The sequence below is a fragment of the Bufo gargarizans genome, chromosome 1 (genome assembly GCF_014858855.1).
Source record: "Bufo gargarizans isolate SCDJY-AF-19 chromosome 1, ASM1485885v1, whole genome shotgun sequence".
Lineage (NCBI taxonomy): Eukaryota > Metazoa > Chordata > Amphibia > Anura > Bufonidae > Bufo > Bufo gargarizans.
Window position 1 is genome coordinate 452,845,580 of NC_058080.1, and position 16,791 is coordinate 452,862,370.

The following is a 16,791-nucleotide window of genomic DNA, read 5'->3' on the forward strand; positions in this document are numbered from 1 at the left end:
ACTAACGTTACTAGTAATGCTGGTTAGCGATGATCTGTTCAATTGTCGGCCCCTGTAAAGGGCTCTTCAGGGTGGAGAGCAGTTAAAAGTGTATTCCGGTTTTACCATATTGATTGCCTATCGTCAGGTCACCAATATTAAATCAGGGGGTCTGACTCCCGGCTCCCCTGCTCTGCAGCAGTTTGAAGAGGCCGTGGTGTTTTCTTACTTGCCGTCTACACTGCAGTGTCACAATGCAGCATAACTACAACTGCTCCATCCCATTCAAACGAATGTGACAGAGCAGCTGTAATTACATTGTTTTGTCCCCACTTGAATAGGACAGTCATTGTAGTTACACTGCACCGCTGCTGAATTGTCAACGGTGTTCAGGTTAATAATGAAAAGAACACAGCGCTCACCGGCCTCTTCAAACAGCTGATTGGCGCGAGTTTCAGAAGTCCTACACCCAGCGATCTGATACTGCTGAATTATACTGAAAACTTTCTGTCAAGATTTTCCACAGATAACTGCTGTGGACTCAAGAATGGGGAACTTTGTGATTACGGTAGCTTATTTTCAAGGAACCTTTCCAGAGTGGAGAACCCCTTTAATCTCTGACTAAATTAAAGGGGTTGCATCAGATTAGAAAACCTGACAGAAACAGTAACACTCGAGCATAGGTTGTGCCGGATAATGCAGCTCACACCCATTCTTCACTCGATCTAGAGGATTTTTTTTTCATAGAACAGTATGGCTTTAGGAGTCGTTAGGACATACTGAGGTTGGATAATATCACTACACTATAGTCACAAATCACAAGTCTCTTCAAAACGAGATTTTTGTATAACTTACCAGTAAAATCTCTTTCTCGCTCTTTCCTTGGGGGACACAGAAGACTTTGGGTATAGCTCATCTCCATAGGAGGCGTGACACTAAGTGAAAACTGTTAAGCCCCTCCTCCACAGCTACACCCTCAGCCTGGAGAGAGAGACTGCCAGTTGCGTGTCCAAGCAGTGAGAAAAGGCAAAGTCCAACAAGGAACCAACAAGCCAACTACCCAACGGGTAACAAAAACTCGGAAACTGTACAGAGAAAAACAATGAATGGGTGGGTGCTGTGTCCCCCAAGGAAAGAGCGAGAAAGAGATTTTACTGGTAAGTTATACAAAAATCTCGTTTTCTCGCCCAGTTTCCTTGGGGGACACAGAAGACCTTGGGACGTTCAAAAGCAGTCCAAAAGGGGGAGGGACCACAGCACCAAGGTGAAGCACCCGAAAGGCATCAATGAACCGCCGCCCGCAAACCCAGGCGGGGCAGGCAGCATCTGCCAAAGTCAGAGTATGCACCCTGTAGAACTTGTCAAGGCGTGCAAGGTAGACCTGTGGCCGCCTTGCCCAAATGCATGGCCGAAGCCCAATGCCTCCGGCCCAGGAGGCACCGACCGCTCTGGTGAAATGAACGGTGACACCAAGACAGAATCCTGCCCTAGGTGCGGAAACCTCAGCAATAGCCAATCTGAGCAAGCGGAGGACAACCACCCTGGAGTCCGTCAACCCTATGCACAGACCTCCTGGAAACCCAAGAGGCCGAACATCTACAAGAGTCGGAGATCTCCAAGTAAAAAAACGGCAAGGCCCAAACAACGTCCAAATAGGTGAGGTGTTGAAGCGAAAGGCAAACACCACCTTCAGAAGGAAGGAAGGAAGGAAGGAAGGAACGAAGAAAAACGGGATGTAGAACAGCCCTGTCCTGGAAAAGACAGAAGGCTCGTAACAAAAAAAGGGCCATTCCGGCACCCGTCAGAGACACGACTGATACAGAACACAACCGTACCGGACAGAAGGGGTAGAGAGAACCTCTGTAACGGCCCCAAGGACAAGATTGGAGCGCCGAGAGCTCAGTATATAGTCCCAGGGCGGTACCGAAGGACAGTACAGAGGAACCAAAGAGCCACTCCGAGGAAGAAGGTCTTGGCAGGCCCAGAGGGCCGGGAACGCTGGAAGAGGAAGAACAGCGCCGACACTAGACACCCCAAGTAAACGACAGAACCATGGGGAGAGAAATTCAGAGTGGGGAATGCACAGCTTCCCACAGAACCCCATACAAAAAAACCCTAAGCCTTACGACAGATCCTGGACGAAACACAGCCAGGAGTGGACAGTAGCGAACCCGCTGGAGTCGCCTGGCAAGCGGGCGAAAACCCAATGTGATCAGGCGCAGACCAGTAACACGGGCAGAAGGGTCGACAAACCTAGCCCCTGTCGGCCCTCGAACAACGTTGTCCCGTATCCACCCGAGTGGGGGAGCAGAGGACAGATGGAAAGAACCCAAAGGATCCGCCAGAGACCAGGAGAAGACAGGCAAAAGTCCATGCTGATGTAACCACGTTGTACAGCCCCGGTGTGGGAGATCAAAGGACAATCTGGATCGAAAAAGGTAGTCCCCCCAAGTTATCAAGAAGGCAAGTCTACAGCAGGACCATGCAATCTGCACTCAGCGGAAGGATAGCACGCGGTAGACTCGGTAAATAGGCACACAACTAATACAGCCAGTGTGAACCAGGGAGACAGCACGAGGCCAAAAGGAACACCGGAACCATCCACATGAACAACCATGCTCTCCCCAGAGGGGAGGACAGTGAAAGAACAGCCTCTGAAGTCCGGCGGGAAGCCACATCGGAGTGATCCGTACCGAGCGGGAGCCAAACAAAGCCGGCGAGATAAGGCAGTGGAGACAGAGGCCGGCATAACACCCTCCAACCGAAAGGAGGAGGGGTGGGCAACAGGGAAGCCACTAGGCCAGCTGAAAAGCAGAACCCGCTACACTGAGAGACGCCCGGTCCACCGCCTCGCAGAAGGCGAATACCTTGGCGAACCCAAGGCGGAGGTCCTCCGGACCTGGGTAATCGAGCACCCAAGAGAAGTTGGGTGACCTTCCAGAGAATAGCAGCCCGAACCTGGCAGCAGATCAGACAGAAGCGCAGAGGCGCCAAGAGGAAGGACTCATACCACACTGCATCCGAAGAGGAGGAAATTGCAGCAGGCAAGGGAATCGCAGTCCTGCACGAGCCAACGAAGAATTCGAGAGGCGCTGCAGACAACAGCACTCTCGAGCATGTGACCACTAGCGCAGGGGAACAATGCCGCGGGAGGACGAATGGGTACGTATCTAGGGACCACGAAAGGAATGAGTACCACCCAGCTAGGTGCAGTAGCGAACAAGTAGAGCCCGTCTACTTATAAAAAAGGTATGTACCTTGAATACATTGGGCATTCATCTGCTGTTTGTTGGACACCACCTCAGGCCCACACAGTTGGACCGAATGAGCTCTTTAGAGAATAGTGCAAGGCTTGCTGGAAGCACCATATCCCAAGAGAAAAAAGTACATCTCAGGATAAAGGGGGGCATACGGACGAGTAGCCCCGTAAGCAGTGAGAAGGCCAACCCACCAATGGGAGGAGAAGGCATACACGGCCCAAACAACGGATAGAGCGCACAAGAAAGTCCGCCCACTGCAAAAAATAGTCACTCAGCGAAGAATCAGCCAGAGTCCAACCGTAACAATGGAAGTGCAAAGTGCAACCCGAAAGGTAGTCATGCACAAGACTAGTACGGCATGCGATGGAACGCAAACAGTCCGCCCAGAAAAGGGGGAAAATGTACCTGGCAACCACTGCAGAGGCCTGCCCAAAAAAAGGGGGGGGATGCCAAGGCCAGTACCTACTCCGGAAAGGTAGGACATACCATACTCCGCCCAGAAGGGGGCCATGCCCATGGCCGCACATATCCAGCAGAACGCAGGAAGGTCCACTTTAGTGAAAGGGGGCATGCACAGGTTATTCTATCATTAAGTGATTGTGCAAAAATCCACCCAACACCGAATGTCGTGAGAGTGCACCACTCCGCCAATGAAGGGGGACGTGTACCAGTCCAGCACAGCATAAACAAGGACAGCCGTGGATCGTGTGAGCGTGCAAAATGCCGCCCATGGAATAATGGGGGGTTAAGCACAAGACCAGCACCGTATCCAATGGAAGTGCCAGCATTCCACCCAAGTTAGAGGGCATGCTCATGACCGGCAACGCATCCAGTGAGTGCAGTAATCCGCCCAGAAAAGGGGGTCATGCACATGGCCAGCCACGCATCCAGTGAGAGCGCCGCCACGGATGAGAGTGCACGTATGTCGCCTGAGGAAAGGAGACATGTCCATGGCCGGCAGCGAATCCAGTGAGAGTGCGGCACACCGCCCACGGAAGGGGGGGGGGGGGGGGGGTGGTGGTCATGCAGATGGCCTGCAACGGATCCAGTGAGAGTGCAGTGTACCTATGAAAGGGGTTCACGCACACGGCCGGCACCGTATCCGGTGAAAGTGCAGTATTCCGCCTATGGAAGGTTTCATGCACATGGCCGGCAGCGAATCCAGTGTTCCGCCTATGGAAGGGGAACGTGCACATGGCCGGCACCGTAACCGGGGAAAGTGCAGTATACCTCCTTATCCGGGGAGAGTGCAGTAGACCTCTCATGGAAGGGGTTCATGCACATGGCCAGCACCGTATCCGGTAAGAGTGCAATATTCCACTTATGGAAGGGTTCATGCACAAAGCCGGCAGCGAATCCAGTGAGTGCAGCGTCCCGCCTGTGGAAGGGGGTCGTGCATATGGCCAACACAGCATCCGGCGAGAGTGCAGCAGTCCGCCTAGAAAAGGGGGATCATGCACGAGGCCAGGCCGCAGCCAGGGAGAGTGCAGTATTCCGCCTAGGAAGGAGGGTCATGCACCTGCAGCCACCAGAACTGGAGTGGGTGACGAAGTCTGGTCAGAAAAAAATCTGCATGCACTTGGCCAGCGCCGAATCCCGGGCGAGGGCAAGAAAAAAAAACGCCTGGGAGGCGCCGCGGCCGGGGAACACGACACACCGCCTAGAGAGGGGGGCATGCATACAGACAGCAGTACTGAACTGATGAGGCTGCCGCGTCCTGCGCAGCCCACAAGTCCAGTTATTTAAAACAAATTAATAGTATTTTTTTTTTTTTTTTTTTTTTTTTTTATTATTTTTATTATCATTATTATTTATTTATTAATATTACAGCCTCCCTGAGGCAGAAAGATGGCCACCATACAGGGGCACAGGTCGTACAGGCCCTCAGGAGCCGGCCAATACCCAAAGGGTTAACCGGCATCTGGCCTGGGGGCGGCGCAGCGAACCCCTGGGGGTGGGGGAACCTCCAGGCGGGAAGAATCCGCGCCTGGAGAGTTCCCGCCCCCCCCCCAGAGGCTAGAATGTTGCGGCCTAGTAGGCCGTGAAGCCGGGGCCTAAATTTTAGCGTCGCCCGGCTGACCGGGGCCGCAAGTATTTAAAGTATCGGCCGGGCCTAAGCCGGCCGCGGGAGCCCCCGTACCGGTCGCGGGTGCCCAACCCGAGCGCCGGAAGTGCGCAGCAGGCCGCTGAACAAACTATGCAGCGCCCCGGCCGGCCGGAATGCACCGACGGCCGGCCGGGACCTGTTGGAACACAGCGCTATCCAATGCCGGCTGCGGGAGCCCACCCGGCAGCCGGGAGAATCAGGGACCCGAGAGGAGCGTGAGGTGCGGCCCAGTAGGCCGCGATGTCTGGGCCCAAAGTTGCGGCGTCCGGCCAACCGGACGGATGGTCGGCCGGCCTAGTTATAGCATAGTGCGCACATGCAATGCAGACCGCGGGTGCCCACCCCGCGGCCCGGAAAAGTCAGGGGCCCGAGGAAAGAGCACCGGATGGTGCGGGCCAGCAGGCCACGAAGCCTGGACTAAATTTTGGCTGCGCCCAGGATTACCCATGCCGTCAGGAGCGGCAGCAGGTCCTGAGCAGCGCACCGGTAAGCGCCCCCTCTTCGGTATGATCTATGGCGGGAAAGAGAGGGAGCAGATTGCCGCCTTGTGGCACCCCAGGGACCACCCTAGGTCCAGCAGGGCCACCCTATAGCCACTCTTGCTATAAGAGACAAACATTTTAAATCTGTCTTTGGTAAAGCAATGGGTAATGCCTAAACCTTGCACCTCTCCGCTCTCGGATAGGCTACCAGTATGGGGGTCAGTCACGCAGGAGACCGGGGAGGGAGGGGACGTAGGGCTGGAGAAGCCACTCTCTCACCACAGATGTCTTCACCCTCGGTCCGTTCCAGCAGGGTCGCCCCTTCAGCTACTGGCACCGTAGTGGCAGGACGCTGGAAGAGGGGCTTGGCGTGCGGGCGACCCTTGCGCTGGCGGGATGCAGGGGAGCTGGGCTGCCCTGGTCCACCTTGCCTTCTGTGGGGGAGGCAGCAGTGCGGGTGACCGGCACTGGCGCAGCTCAACCCCGGGAGAAACAGAGAGGTCTAGTGCGTCTCTGTTGTCCCGTATTCTGGAACAAAAAGAAAAGAAAAAGTAAAAATCAAAAATTTTAAAAACAACAAAGGAGAAAACAGCCCTGCAGTAGCAGGGAGTGTCTTGCCTCCTTGGACACTAAGCAAAAACTGGCAGTCTCTCTCTCCAGGCTGAGGGTATAGCTGTGGAGGAGGGGCTTAACAGTTTTCACTTAGTGTCACGCCTCCTATGGAGATGAGCTATACCCAAGGTCTTCTGTGTCCCCCAAGGAAACTGGGCGAGAAATGCCAATTATTTGCTTTAAAAGTTGACATGTTTCAGGAGGATTATAAAATAACAGAGAAAAAACCTCTGGTTATATTTCTTACTGTGAGCGCTGCTAGGCCTTCGTGAAACGGGTTCAATTCACACCAAGCAAGTAAAATAAAGTTAAGGGACTGCGCTGCTCTCCTGGAATCCACAAACAAAAAGTGAGATGAGATAAGGAAGGAGAATTGGAGGAAGATCTGGCACCGGACTTAATTTTTGTTTGTGGATTCTAGGAGAGCAGTGTTACATGTTTCAGGAAGAAACCAGACAACCCTCGGGATTTGCATGCAATAAAAAACTGGCAAGTAAAAAATTATCACACCAAGAAGGAGTAGTTGGAATTAAATAAAACTTTCTATGTGTAAATGTTATGTTGATATACGGAAGGGATTACAATACTACAATGAAAGAAAACTGTACAATTGAAAGGAGGCTCTATTACCCCGTTAGGCCGCCTCTAGCCTGGATACAAGATGAGATATGGTTGGGCATGGAGGCATGCAGGTTCTGTAAGGTATCCTGGGGCAGATTTGCCCACAGATGTTGCAGCTGGGCCTGTAGTTCCTGCACACTCCTAGGTTTCCAAAGCTGACCTCCCAGCTGGTCCCATAAATGCTCGACTGGCAATAAATCTGAAGACCGGGCAGGCCAAAGAACTGGTGCATCTGGTGGTACATATTCCTGGGAAACCCTTGGTGTGTGTGGGTGGGTGAGCATTATCCTGCTGAATGTCAGTTGGAATCAATGCCATGAGAGGCAACACGTGGGCGCAGAATACATCCTGCACATATCGATGAACTGTTAATGTTCTAAAGAGAACCTGGATTTTTCGAAAAAGAAGATATGGTTCCAGTCCATAGAAGTCCAGGTTTCTCATTCATACCACTGCAAACGAAGGTGACAGTGGCTGGCTGTCAATGGCAGGACACAATAGGTGCTGTGACACCAAATTTCCTTCTGCTAAGCACCTGGAAATGGTCCAGGCAGAGACAGGGTTGTGTAATGAAGATGCTCGTCGGAGGATCACACAAACTTCTCTACTGCTAGTCTGTTGGGCCGCCTGTTTGCTCTATGTGCGTGCCCTCATGTAACCACTACTCCCAACACCACCTGACAGCTATGTTCAGAACAGCCTACATGGCTGCAATTAGTTGAAAAAAAATCATCCTGCTTCTCTCTTTCTAATGACACACCTCCTTCTCCAAGTCTGCTAACTGGGCAAAATGTCTCTGAGAACATCATAGAGCCATGTCTAGCAGTCAACGATCTCTCACCAAAAATGTACGCTTCCCCAAAGTAGCCTATGAGAGCCTTTTTTTTTTTTAATAGGACAGCAGGGGAAGCACTTATACACCATATAGCGACCTGACCCGGTGTCTAATCAGACCACACCTATTGACAAATCCCACACCACTGCTCTGGTTATCCCAGCAGGGATCTATTACCTGGCTGCAGAGGGAAAGTAACATAGTAACATAGTACATAAGGCCGAAAAAAGACATTTGTCCATCCAGTTCGGCCTGTCATCCTGCAAGTTGATCCAGAGGAAGGCAAAAAACCCCTGTGAGGTAGAAGCCAATTTTCCTCACTTTAGGGGAATAAAAATTCCTTCCCGACTCCAATCAGGCAATCAGAATAAATCCCTGGATCAACGACCCCTCTCTAGTAGCTATAGCCTGTAATATTATTACGCTCCAGAAATACATCCAGGCGCCTCTTGAATTCCTTTATTGTACTCACCATCACCACCTCCTCAGGCAGAGAGTTCCATAGTCTCACTGCTCTTACCGTAAAGAATCCTCTATGTTTGTGTACAAACCTTCTTTCCTCCAGACGCAGAGGATGACCCCTCGTCACAGTCACCGTCCTGGGAATGAATAGATGATGGGATAGATCTCTGTACTGACCCCTGATATATTTATACATATTAATTAGATCTCCTCTCAGTCGTCTTTTTTCTAAAGTGAATAACCCTAATTTTGATAATCTTTCAGGGTACTGTAGTTGCCCCATTCCAGTTATTACTTTAGTTGCCCTCCTCTGGACCCTCTCCAGCTCTGCTATGTCTGCTTTGTTCACTGGAGCCCAGAACTGTACACAGTACTCCATGTGTTGTCTGACTAATGATTTGTAAAGTGGTAGGACTATGTTCTCATCACGGGCATCTATGCCCCTTTTGATGCAACCCATTATCTTATTGGCCTTGGCAGCAGCTGCCTGACACTGTTTTTTGCAGCTTAGTTTGCTATTTATTAAAATTCCTAGATCTTTTTCCATGTCAGTGTTACCGAGTGTTTTACCATTTAATAAGTACGGGTGACTTGCATTATTCCTTCCCATGTGCATAACTTTACATTTGTCAGTGTTAAACCTCATCTGCCACTTATCTGCCCAAGCCTCCAATCTATCCAGATCCCTCTGTAGTAGTATACTGTCCTCTTCAGTGTTAATTACTTTACACAGTTTAGTGTCATCTGCAAAAATTGATATTTTACTATGCAAGCCTTCTACAAGATCATTAATAAATATATTGAAGAGAATAGGGCCCAATACTGACCCCTGAGGTACTCCACTAGTGACAGTGACCCAATCTGAGTATTTACCATTAATAACCACCCTCTGTTTTCTATCATTGAGCCAGTTACTTACCCACTTAGACGTTTTCTCCCAGTCCGAGCATTCTCATTTTATATACTAACCTTTTATGTGGTACAGTGTCAAATGCTTTGGAGAAGTCCAGATACACGACATCCATTGATTCGCCGCTGTCAAGTCTAGAACTTACCTCCTCATAGAAACTGATTAAATTTGTTTGACATGATCGATCCCTCACGAAGCCATGCTGATATGGCGTTATTTGCTTATTTCCGTTAAGATGCTCTAACATAGCATCTCTCAGAAAACCTTTAAACAGTTTACCCACAACAGATGTTAAACTTACCGGCCTATAGTTTCCAGGCTCTGTTTTTGGACCCTTTTTGTATATTGGCACCACATTTGCCATGCGCCAATCCTGTGGGACATTCCCTGTCAATATAGAATCTGCAAATATCAGAAATAAGGGTCTGGCTATGACATTACTTAATTCCCTTAGGATACGGGGGTGTATGCCATCCGGTCCTGGCGATTTGTCTATTTTAATCTTTTTAAGTCGCTGTTGCACTTCTTCCTGGGTCAGACAGGACACTTTTAATGGGGAATTTATTTCAACATTCGGCATGTCATCTGACAGTTTATTTTCCTCAGTGAATACACTGGAGAAAAAAATATTTAACAGCTTTGCTTTCTCCTCGTCGCTCTCTGCGACTCCCCCCTCATTACTCTTTAACGGGCCGACACCTTCAGATTTATACTTTTTGACATTTATATAATTGAAGAACATTTTAGGGTTAGTTTTACTCTCTTTGGCAATTAATCTCTCAGTCTCTAGTTTGGCCGCTTTTATTAGTTTTTTACATGTTCTATTTTTTTCCTTATAGTTTTTCAGTGCTTCCGTGCTACCTTCCTGTTTTAGTGTTTTATATGCTTTCTTTTTGTCATTTATTGCTTTCTTTACAGTTCTGTTTATCCACATTGGTTTCTTTTTGTTCCTTAACCTTTTATTCCCATACGGTATGTACCTCTCACAATGAGATTTTAGGATGCTTTTAAAGATATCCCATTTTGTGGCTGTATTTTTATTTGTGAGGACTTTATCCCATTTAGTTAGGCCTGTGGCCTCTCTTAGTTGGCTAAATTTAGCTTTTTTGAAGTTTGGTATTTTTGTTCCTCCCTGTAGAAACACTCTCTTGAATGATAATTGGAAGGTTATTACTTTGTGGTCACTATTTCCCAGGTGTCCCCCAACCTGCACGTCTGTTGTTCTGTCAGGCCTATTGGTTAATACTAAGTCCAGTATGGCCATCCCTCTAGTCGGGCCCTGAACCAGTTGGGAGAGGTAATTGTCTTTGGTTATTGCCAAGAACCCGTTTCCTTTATGAGATATACAAGTTTCAGTTTCCCAGTCTATATCTGGGTAGTTGAAGTCCCCCATAATAACCACCTCATTATGATTTGCCGCCTCGTCTATCTCGTTTAGTAGTAGATTTTCTGTGGACTCTGGTATGTTAGGTGGTTTATAGTAAACTCCTATTAGTAATTTATTATTGTTTTTAGCGCCATGTATCTCTACCCACAGTGACTCCACATGTTCATGTCCCTCACTTATATCTTCACGGAGTGTGGTCTTTAGACCGGACTTTACATAAAGGCAGACCCCTCCCCCTCTCCGGTTTTGACGATCCTTTCTAAACAGACTGTAACCCTGTACATTAACAGCCCAGTCATAGCTATCATCCAGCCATGTCTCAGTTATTCCCACTATGTCATAGTCCTCCTCACACATCACTAATTCCAGTTCACCAGTTTTATTAGTCAGGCTTCTGGCATTAGTATACATACATTTGAGAGGTTTATGTATATTTTTTACTCTACACCTTTCCTTCTGAACTGTTCTAGTCCCTCCTTCCATTCCTCCCCCAGTCTCACTACCTTGCCCCCGGTCTCTATCTGCACTATCTTCCCATTCTATAACATAATTACCCTCCCCCCCGGTCCCTAGTTTAAACACTCCTCCAACCTTCTAGCCATCTTCTTCCCCAACACAGCTGCCCCTTCCCCATTGAGGTGCAGCCCGTCCCTACGATAGAGCCTGTAGCCTACAGAGAAGTCGGCCCAGTTCTCCAGGAACCCAAACCCCTCCTTCCTACACCAGTTTTTGAGCCACTTGTTAATTTCCCTAATCTCCCGCTGCCTCTCTTGTGTGGCCCGTGGTACAGGTAGTATTTCGGAACTTTGTCATTGGTTCCGATATGGACCATGACCGCTGGATCTTCTCCAGCCCCTCCCAATAATCTGTCAACCCGATCCGTGATGTGTCGAACTCTAGCGCCAGGAAGACAGCACACTGTTCGGCGATCACGGTCTTTGTGACAGATTTCCCTATCTGTTCCCCTAATAATTGAGTCTCCCACTACCAGCACCTGTCTGGCCTGCCCTGCTCTCCTGGGCCCCTGCTTACCGGAGCTGACATTCCCCTGACTGGCAGAGGAAGTGTCTGGCTGCGGCAGTGCCATCCCTGGACTGACATCCCCCTCATCTGCCAAACGTGCAAACTTGTTGGGGTGTGTCAGATCAGGGCTAGCCTCCCTGACACTCTTCCCTCTACCCCGCTTTCTTAATGTTACCCAGCTAGCTACCTCACTTTCCTCAGCCTCCTCTCTGTCACCCTCCCCCTCATCTACCCCAAAGAGTGCTTGCTCGGTGAGAAGCAAACTCTTTTGCAAATTGTCAATGCCTCTCAGTGTTGCAATTTGCCCATTTAGAGAATCGATTTGCGATTCCAAACGGGTAATTTGCTCACATCTTGAACAAAGATATGCACCCTTGAACTCCTGTTCCAGGACTGCATACATGTTAACAATACGTGATGCACCTGACCAGGGCCCGGATGGAAAAACCAGAGCAGTGGCGTGGGATCGGTCTGGTATCTGGGATGGTTGTAATACAGGAATCAGTAGTCAATTCATGAGAACATTTTCCACATTGCAGATATCCCTGATTATTATAAATGTGTACTGTGATAAATGGTTAGGGGAAGCACCAAAAAGCTGTAACATACTCCAATACCAACAACTTTAATGCACCAGATACAGCAGCAATGCTGATAACAGCACCTTTGGTTTTACAAAGAAATGGAGCTCTCTCTACAAACTCCACAAAACTAAGAACGTTTAGCCGCAGGCCTATTATTATAAGTGCAGGACTGATTTCACCATGGTCAGTAAAAGTTCTGTTGCATGCACTGTACGGTTGCACTGATAAATGGAGAGGTTCAATTTTGTGCAAGACATTTGGTAGAGTTCTGCAGGAAAAGTTTGTTCTGGCGACCAGTGGTGCCCTCAGTTTACAGACACCAATGCTATGAGAGGGAGATCACCCACTTGGGACTTCCCGAGTGCCAAATGGAAGGTGATTTGTAAATGCCGCCACTGCAGAAGCAACGTGTGGTTGGCCACGGCTTTTTGGCAATAACTGCTGATTACCTGGGATCATCTAAAGGCAACCAAATGCCCCTAGAAGAGCTGACAACCGGTTCAGTAAACGCAAGCCGTCAAATTGAACCACAATCCACCTAAAAAACTTGGCCAAAAAAAGAGAGCACATAGACATTATGTGATTTACATGTCTTGATGGACAATTGTAATTAAACGTGACTAAATACCAGCATTCCTGTGTGCCAAACAAGATACCTGCTGATACATCAGTAGTTTTAGGTAATCAATGGCTATTTGAAATGGTCAACAAAACAGACCCCCCCCCCCCCCCCCTAAAAAAAAACAACTAATTAAAGAGAGGTAGGGTAGGTAAAACTGGACTAGAGTATTGATAAAAACTTGCCGGTAATTCTTTTTTTTACCACTTGCTGACATTATTAACCTCCCTGGCGGTATGATTAGGTCAGGAATTTAGTACCAAAAGTGGTACCATTTTTTGAATAAATATTTTATGGACACAAATGACACAAGTGTCATCAAATGTCAGATCTGAGGTTATACAGTGTAATCCTCTCAGATTACACTGTATAACCTCTTTTATGTGTGTTTGTCACTTTTTATGTTTATATTTATTTGAATTTCCCGCCCAGTTCCGCTCCCATCCGCAGCTGTTGCTCGCAGGGAACGGAACCAGGAAGTCAAATGCCGGCCGGTGTATTGCCAGATCTCTATACCTTGTAAAAAATCTATACCGGAAGTGACACGGCAGCACAGGAATCAGCTGGAGGAGGATGTGCGCGGCGCTGCGCAAGCGCACATCCACTAACTGAGGAAAGAATCATTGCAGCGCCGCGATAGAAGTACTTCGTGCACCGCGCGTGCGCACTTAGGGGTATAGAGATTTTGCAGCGCAAAATGTTGCATCAGATCTCCCTACCCCTGAGTGTGCACGCGCGCACAAATCATCAGATCAAATCAGGATGAACTGCAACTGATTATTTGTGCGCGCGTGCGCACTCAGGGGTAGGGAGATCTGATGCAACATTGTGCGCTGCAAAATCTCTATACCCCTAAGTGCGCACGCGCGGTGCACGAAGTACTTCTATCTCGGCGCTGCAAAGTTTATTTTCTAAGCCAGTGGATGTGCACTTGCGCAGCGCACACCCTCCTCCAGCTGATTCCTGTGCGGCCACGTCACTTCCGGTATAGACTTTTCACAAGGTATGGAGATCTGGCAGAACACCGGCGCTCTCAGAGGAGGACATCGCCGGATCTCCGTCTCCAACAGCTCGCTCTCCCCCTCCGTCTCCAACAGCTCGCTCTCCCCCTCCGTCTCCAACAGCTCGCTCTCCCCCTCCGTCTCCAACAGCTCGCTCTCCCCCTCCGTCTCCAACAGCTCTCTCTCTCCCCCTCCGTCTCCAACAGCTCTCTCTCTCCCCCTCCGTCTCCAACAGCTCTCCCCCTCCGTCTCCAACAGCTCTCCCCCTCCGTCTCCAACAGCTCTCTCTCTCCCCCTCCGTCTCCAACAGCTCTCTCTCTCCCCCTCCGTCTCCAACAGCTCTCTCTCCCCCTCCGTCTCCAACAGCTCTCTCTCTCCCCCTCCGTCTCCAACAGCTCTCTCTCCCCCTCCGTCTCCAACAGCTCTCTCTCTCCCCCTCCGTCTCCAACAGCTCTCTCTCTCCCCCTCCGTCTCCAACAGCTCTCTCTCTCCCCCTCCGTCTCCAACAGCTCTCTCTCTCCCCCTCCGTCTCCAACAGCTCTCTCTCTCCCCCTCCGTCTCCAACAGCTCTCTCTCTCCCCCTCCGTCTCCAACAGCTCTCTCTCTCCCCCTCCGTCTCCAACAGCTCTCTCTCTCCCCTCCGTCTCCAACAGCTCTCTCTCTCCGTCTCCAACAGCTCTCCCCCCACAGCTCTCTCTCGCTAACATCTCTCTCTCCCCCCACAGCTCTCTCTCTCCCCCCACAGCTCTCTCTCGCTAACAGCTCTCTCTCTAATATCCAGGCATGCTCAACCAGCGGCCCTCCGGTTGTTGTAAAACTACAACTCCCACAATGCCCTGCTGTGGGCTCAGAGCTGTAGGCTGTTCGGGCATGCTATCTAATATCTCTCTATTGCAGAATGGGTTCAAAGAACAAAACTATGCATTACTTCACAGACACCCTGTGCTGCCATGCCAACTCTTACTGGGACTTTGCTGGTCTCCACTTCCTGGTCTCAGCTTAACACACAGGAAAAGGCAGGGGATGCCTGGAGACCCAGTAAGTGATAGAGAGGCAGCGTTTTAAGAAAATATTTCACCCATTCTGTACCTTATATTATCCTTTCAGTCAACCCAAGATGTCCATAGATTGAAAGATATTCATATCATGAGAGCAGCTCAATGATTTGTTGTCGCCTGAATAGGACCACACACAATATATGGGAAATACTGTGTATTCCTCACATACATTTTTCGTGGATGAAAGGTTTGAAATTGTGGCATATTGTAGAAGATTAAGGCATGGGCTACATGGCGATCTTGGCCATGACCACTGACGCAAATCTGAGGATCACATTTCGAATGTGCTACATTGTAGCATAATGAAAGTGAATGGCTTCACATTGCCACGACCATACAGCTGCACATAATACAGCAGGATTCGATTACTAGTGACTGTAGTGTTGCTACAGAAGTCCATTCACTATCACATGCGACCAATTTTCCACAAGCAAAACAATTTCTGTACTTTCCAGTGACTTACCTGCAATGACCACCCAAAGAGAACATTTACGTGTAGCAGTAGAGGAGCAGCAGGAAACCATAAAAAAAAAAAAAACTGCAGCAAAGCGCTCTGTACAATCATGTACGAAACTGAAAACCCCTGAATTTAAAGAGTGCAGTTTCAGTGGATCAAGGATGGATCCAAAACAAAAATAGAGATGAAAACGACATCAATGAAGGGCCTTCAACATGCAGCGAGGCAAATGCATAAACTGTATGTTTGCTCACAATGAAAGCTCTGTACTGCTATAGGTTTGAAGCCATGAAACAAAGGGTTCAATATAATTAAAAATCTTGGACCACCCCCCAATAGCTGTAAAATAAACAATGCTATATGTTTTGCTCTCCTGCTGTTCTGTGCCACTGCAGCTGTGTTCTCAGGAGTATATCGTAGAGCACAGCGAGTGGCTGCAGCAGTTACATGCCACTAACCTGCATATCACCATTGCAATCTGTAAACAATGGCAGACAGAAGGTTTTTTTATGGTATTTATTATTTTATTTATTGTATTTCTTTTTTATATATAAAATATATTTTTACTATTTTTTTTATTTTAGTAGATTATATTTGTTGTAAAAAGCACTGCAGTAATTTTTAAAATTTTAAACAAAATCAGGCTCTTATCTAAGATCTGAATTTACCATGGCCAACCTTTTTAAGACTACAAAAACATATTCATTGTTCATTTTCTTACTGGATTTCCACTTTCAGTCCATCAATCAACATGCTAAATGTATGTTTTAGGAGGAATACATGCAGAAACTACAGCTGTAAGTGATAATAGGTCAAACAGAAATGTAACTAGAAACCCAGCCAGGAAATGGTCTAAATTAAAGGGTCAATGCCATCAAAACTAATTTTATCACATGTGAACAACCTATGTGTCACTACTGTATGTAATATTTTCATATAAAAAGATGGATAGTTTTCTGGACAAAATTCTTTGAAGTCCCTCTTCATCTGTCTGGACTGTTAGCATGACTCAACTCTCGTCAAGCCATCACTGCGGCCAGAAAGGGAGGGGAGATGAGTGACTCAATAAGAAGATCCCACATTACACTAATGCAGGGCTCACCCACCTCTGGCACTAGTTGGTGTGAAACTACAATTCCCTGCACGCTCTGTTCACTTCTATGGGAGCTCCTAGAATGCACGAGCCAGTGTGCATGCTGAGAGGTTTAACTTCCTAACAGCTTGGGTGCCAGAGGTTGCTGACCCCTGCCGTCATGAATACAGTGCTCTTCTGTGGACATCTTCATCTAGACCTATCTAAAGAACACTTATCTCAATTGTACATCCACTATTACAGCTGTGGTAAAACTATGACTCCCATCATGCTCCATTCATTTCTATGGAGTTCTGAGAAC

The 16,791-nt window shown here is 48.5% G+C and overlaps 1 protein-coding gene across 3 annotated transcripts in view; it reads right to left on the bottom strand.

Annotated features, from left to right (window-relative positions):
- SMARCA2 (SWI/SNF related, matrix associated, actin dependent regulator of chromatin, subfamily a, member 2) overlaps positions 1-16,791 on the bottom strand; it is a 299,308-nt gene that overhangs the window by 88,537 nt on the left and 193,980 nt on the right. The window lies entirely within an intron of this gene.